We start from the raw sequence: 5,388 nt of genomic DNA, 5'->3' as shown, positions 1-5,388 counted from the left end.
GGGAGCCGCCGTTGCCGTTGGTCCCGCCCCTTCACGTCAGCTGCTCTCGCTCGGGCTGCCGGCGCCCTGCGGGTCCCCGAGTCGCCCTGGCGCCTCCCTGGCTCAAAAAAAGCTCAGAAAAAGCCACTTTTTTCGCTGAGATCGGCTGGCTCTGCTGCGGACGTCCCCGCACCGGAGCTGTTCGTCTCGGCGAGTGACGGCTCATCATCGGCTCTCTTTTTATGTCCTAGGTAGCACATGTAAATTCTCAAGATGACATACTGCATATACTTTTCACTGCTTCAGTGACCAGCAGTCACTGCTGTCAAAACTCCAATAATATTTGGTACAAGTAGTGAAGATTACATATCTAAGAGTTATAATTACAGGCCTGTAATGGGTCTGGCTGTGATGGAGTTACTTTTCTTCATAGCAGCTGGTATGGTGCTGTGTTTTAGATCTGTGATCAAAACAATGCTGATAAACTAATGTTTTAGCTATTGCTGAACAGCATTTGCAGTGTCAAGGCCTTCTCTGTTTCTCACTCGGCCCCCTGCAGTGAGTGCACAAGACATTGAGAAGGGACACAACCAGACAGATGACTAAACAAGGAGATATTCCATGCCATATAACATCATGCTCAGCAATAAAAAGTGAAACGAGGTTTGGTTTTTTTATTTAAGGAGGTTAACCACCTTTTGCTCAGGAACTGGCTGGGCATTGGTCTACCTGTGGGAGGTGGTGAGTGATCGCTCACTGCATCACTGATTTTCTTTCTTCTTCTACTTCTCCTTTGCTTATTAAACAATTTTTATCCCAACCCAGAAGTTTTCTGGCTTTTACTCTTCCTTTCTCCTTCCCTGTCTCACTGGAGGTGGGAGGGGAAGTGGGCGAGCAGCTGTTTAGTGCTTAGCTGCCTACTAGGGTTAACCCCACAAGGTCATAGAGGCAGAACATGACAGCTTCACTCCAGTTGTTTATCAGTAAAATCCCTTCCTTAACATGAATCATGAGCTTTGGCCACCTTTAACTTGACATTCAGCCCCTGGGACAGAGCTGAGCTGCACTGGAAGGACCATCTGAACTCTACACCTGAGTACAGCCAGGGCTGCCGTCCTGAGCTGAAAAACTGGGAACACCACACTCACGCTGCATGTGCGCCTCATGCACCATTACTCACAGATGGCATTCCAAACATAACAACCTGGCCTACCATTCTTCACTCAAAGCTCTCTTAAAACCATTACTAATTCCTCAAAGCTACTAAAGGTTAAAAAAAAAACCCAAACAATAAAAAGACTCCACACAAAGCCTGAATCTTCACTTAACCAAGGCATGCTTGTGGTGCAAGTTATTTCCAGCTGATACACAGCTTGGCTTCAGGTTGGAGCTACATCAGCCTTTACTGCAGCTGCCTCCGCACTGGGGGCAGCCCATGGTAGCATGAATAATCCTAGTTAGCTTAATCATGGAAATGTCACAATTCTCCTGAAAAACTCCAGGAAACTAAAGTAACAGAACCCAGATCCTGCAGAAGTTTAGAGAAAGAGATAAGGACTACAGAGAAAAATATAGTCTGTTCATTCAGCTAAGCGCTCTAACCACACTTAAATGAAAGAAGTGCTCCTTTAAACACAAATATTTTCAGCTTCCCATCCCTGCAAAATAATACATAGCAAACGGAGTAATTTCCTCTTTATTTAAGTTATGTCAGATTGTATCAGGCCATTTTCCAGCAAAACTGAAAGACCTAGGGGCTAGTATAGGGTGACTGGTCATCACAAGCAGATACTGGCAAACACTTCCATATCACTGTTATTCACCAGTCTTTTCATTCTTTACTAAGAGTTCTGTTATTTTAAATGTTTCCTCCCCTCCTTCCCTTCCCTGCGTATAGTGACACAATTTTTGTGGGTACCAGAATGTGCCTTCACATTCTTTCTTGTCTCTTCCTCCTGTCCGGCACTCTTAAACAAAACTGGTCATTGACTGAATACACGTTTAATTGCTCTATTGCTCAAATTTAGTTTTCCCCAAGCAAATCACTTTGTGCCTACCGGAATTGATGAAACCTTGTTCTGAAGAGAAACACAATGCAATATCCCTAACCAATGCTGGTACTGAATAGACAGAAAGTTGTGGCAGACTTATCTGTCAGTATCTAGTTTAACATTCATAAGCTAAACAGACGAATGATTTGATAATTATACAGTTACGCTTACAAATACATCTTACACATTTGTTTCTCCAGGTAGCAGCTGAGAAACAAGATGCTAGAGATGACTGGGGGCAGCTAGTTGCATCTTAACATGTTTGTTCAAAAATCCATTAAAAGATTCCGTCATTCTCATTTCTCCCTCTTTATTTCAAATCCCACTACACAGAAGTTACCCTGCACCCCTAGGAGACACTGGGGTAAAAACATGCTTTATGGAACACTTTAAAGAATCATCCTTTAAACATAAACAATCTCCACACTGCCTGGAGGATAAATAATGCCATTCTGCTGCAAGATATCAACAAAGCAGTAAAGAAACATCATCCTAAAAACATACAGGAGGTGGAGATTTTTATATTTAGCTCTTTTGTATACAATTGGTCTTCAATAACTCCTGCAGCAGCTTTTTCCTTTTTTATAACAGTAGCGTTCATTAAGTGCTCTACAATCTACTACATCTCTCCTGAGGTGTGCTGGGCATGGCAAGTTACACTGTTTATTTCAGTGCAGATTAAAGTCACTTGACCAAAGTGCAAGTTTACAAGATACAGCTATTTGTGGAGGAAGGGAGACACTACTGGGCATATGCAGTGAGGAAAAAATGTGTTTAGCAAAAAACTCCAGGTATTTGCCACGGTGGACTTTTTAACTCATATCTCAGATATCCAACCATAGCACCTAAAAGCCTTTCAACAAAAGGAAGTATTGAAAAATAATCCATTATTATTATCTTGAATTTTACTTTCAAGAGTAACAAGCCACAGAGATCCAAATACTGACACAGACAAAAGACCAGAACAAAAGTGTTTCCTGCTTATTGTTACAGGATCTGACTGGGCTTAAAAATAAAAACAAAACCCCAACATGGAGTAGCTCAGTTTTGACAGCGTCTCCAAAATCTTCAGGCAGCTTTGCAGGAGCTAGCTACCTGTAATTGAACAGTGTCCTGGTTTGAGGTAAAACAGGACCAATTTTGTTTAGTAACTTTACTTCTTAGCTGGGCCTCTTCTAACTACTGAAATTAGCAGCGTATTGTGCAGACAATGTTCACTCTCAGAGGGATAAGACCAATGTTTACAGTTGATGCCCAGGCTTGGTATGCAGAGAGGCTCTTGCTTATACTTATTGCTATAACACCCAAGGCCAACCAACTTTGTTATTTGCCTTGTTGGAGGGTTGGAAGCAGAAAAGAGCAGTGGGTCCCACCTGTGGGGAGGAGCCGACAGGACAGGTGACCCAAAACTGACCAAGGGGGTATTCCATCCCATCTGCCTCATGCTCAGTGTAAAAGCTGAGGGATCAAAGGGTCCGCTCTCTCTCTTCCTTCAGTGGCTGACATCTGAGAAGGACTCTGTCTGTTTGTCTGCCTTTGATCCCGACCCTGAACACAGATCCGGAATCCAGTTCCCATCCATCACTGAGTGCAGCTTGGGACTTTCCCAGTGGTAGCCGGTGTCATGATTGCCATCCTGGGAGCTTGATACAGTTTTGTATATATTTCATTATTTTCTTTTATTTTCTCATTAATATTTCATTAAAGTAGTTTAGTTCCTTCTAAACTTTTTCCCTCCTCTGCCTCTCTCTTTGAAGAGGGGTAGAGGGGACCATCTGTCCGTTCCATCTGGGGTCCCCCATGTCCCCAGCAGCCGATTTGGCCTAAACCATGACAGCCAGCTTTATGCATTTGAGAAACAACCTGTACAGTTAAGTTTTACGTTTAGAAGATATAAGCTACACATCTTTAAATCAAGGGAATAAGAATAGGATGTGTTGCTACATTCCCATTTAGATAACTGTTACTGGAACTCAGTAATAATCCCCAAATGGCACACTGAAGACAGTAATGCACAATTATGCTTTCTGAGCAACTTAATGGATGTTCTTTAAAGAAATATTAAGGGAGTAAAAGGTTCATAATGTGAAATGCTCAAAACATTTTAGAAGCTATGTGGTTTTATGTGCCAAAAGCCAAGTAAAATTTAAGGATGGGAGGAATTAAAAGGAATATGAGGAGAGCTAAAAGCAGAAGAGGGTGTACAGAGTTTTAGAAAGTCCATGGAGAACGGAGTCCATTGAGAATGCAGATTAACAGACATTTTTACAAATCAATTATAACTGAGCATCAAAGCACAGTTCTGAAGGCTGTTAACAGCCACTGCAAGGTTGTTCTTATGCCATAGGCAGAGTTTCTTGTTTCAGTACCATAGGTCTTTGATGCTTCCAGTTTTGTTTTTATTTATGTCACTAGGTATCAGACAACAAAAGTAAGTTCAAAGCAGTGCAGCACTGGAATGGTGGCAACATTTATAATGGCTTTTAGTTCCTAGGGATCACTCCATATCCTAGATTAACCCATGAGAAAATGTAATCTCCTGTACAGATCCTATACGCTGCTCCTACAACCCCTAAGAGCTCTTTTCTAAGTTGTCCTGGTTCCGGCAGGGATGGGGTTAATTTCCCCAGAATCCGGCAGGGGGCAGGTATTCCATACCACCTGACCCATGCCCGGGCTATAAGAAGAGCTAGGCGGGCAAGAGCAGTCGCCACTTGGGGGTGGGCTGTGGTGGTGTGGGTCTGGTAGGTGCACATTGCGGCGGTACTGTAATCACGTTTTCATCTTTTCTGTGTGCTGTTCTGTTAAATTGCATTATTTTAACCCACGAGTTTTGCCCTGATGATTCCTTTTTCCACGGCTGTGGGAGTTGTGTGAGCGACTGTGTGGTTCTTTGTTGCTGGCTGAGGCCAAACCACGACAGTCCTTTTTGGCGCCCAACGTGAGGCACGAAGGGTTGCAATAATGACAGATTTATCCAGAGCCTGTTAAAATGAATTCTTGTATACATTTCCCATATTGGTTAGATAGTTGCCGGTTACAATGTTGCTTCGTTTGTTTGCATGGCTGTGTTTTGTAAATTCTTATATGCTCTATGTACTGCCTGTGATGCTGTTTGTTATCTCAGGGAGAGGAATCAGGGCTATAATTTTGCTGTCATGTGCAATATCAGCTTATGATATGATAACATCACTATTGAAGTGGCTTTGTTGGGGTATCTATGCAGTATTGCTGTCTTGTCCATACCTTGGTTACCATCTCTCATAAGTTATTAATAATATCACCCAATCTATGGGAGAAACAGAGGGAGATACTTTCCCCAGCTCTTTTGCCTCCCTTTTCTCCTTTGGGCCAGGTA

At 42.7% G+C, this 5,388-nt stretch overlaps 1 protein-coding gene across 1 annotated transcript in view; it reads right to left on the bottom strand.

Moving 5' to 3' along the window:
* The window catches only part of SPPL2B (signal peptide peptidase like 2B), a 37,674-nt gene that overhangs the window by 21,480 nt on the left and 10,806 nt on the right, over positions 1–5,388 (bottom strand). The window lies entirely within an intron of this gene.

The sequence above is a fragment of the Charadrius vociferus genome, unplaced genomic scaffold (genome assembly GCF_000708025.1).
Source record: "Charadrius vociferus isolate BGI_N301 unplaced genomic scaffold, ASM70802v2 scaffold702, whole genome shotgun sequence".
Classification (NCBI taxonomy): domain Eukaryota; kingdom Metazoa; phylum Chordata; class Aves; order Charadriiformes; family Charadriidae; genus Charadrius; species Charadrius vociferus.
Note: the sequence above shows the minus strand (reverse complement) of the source record. Positions and strands in the feature narration are given on the sequence as shown.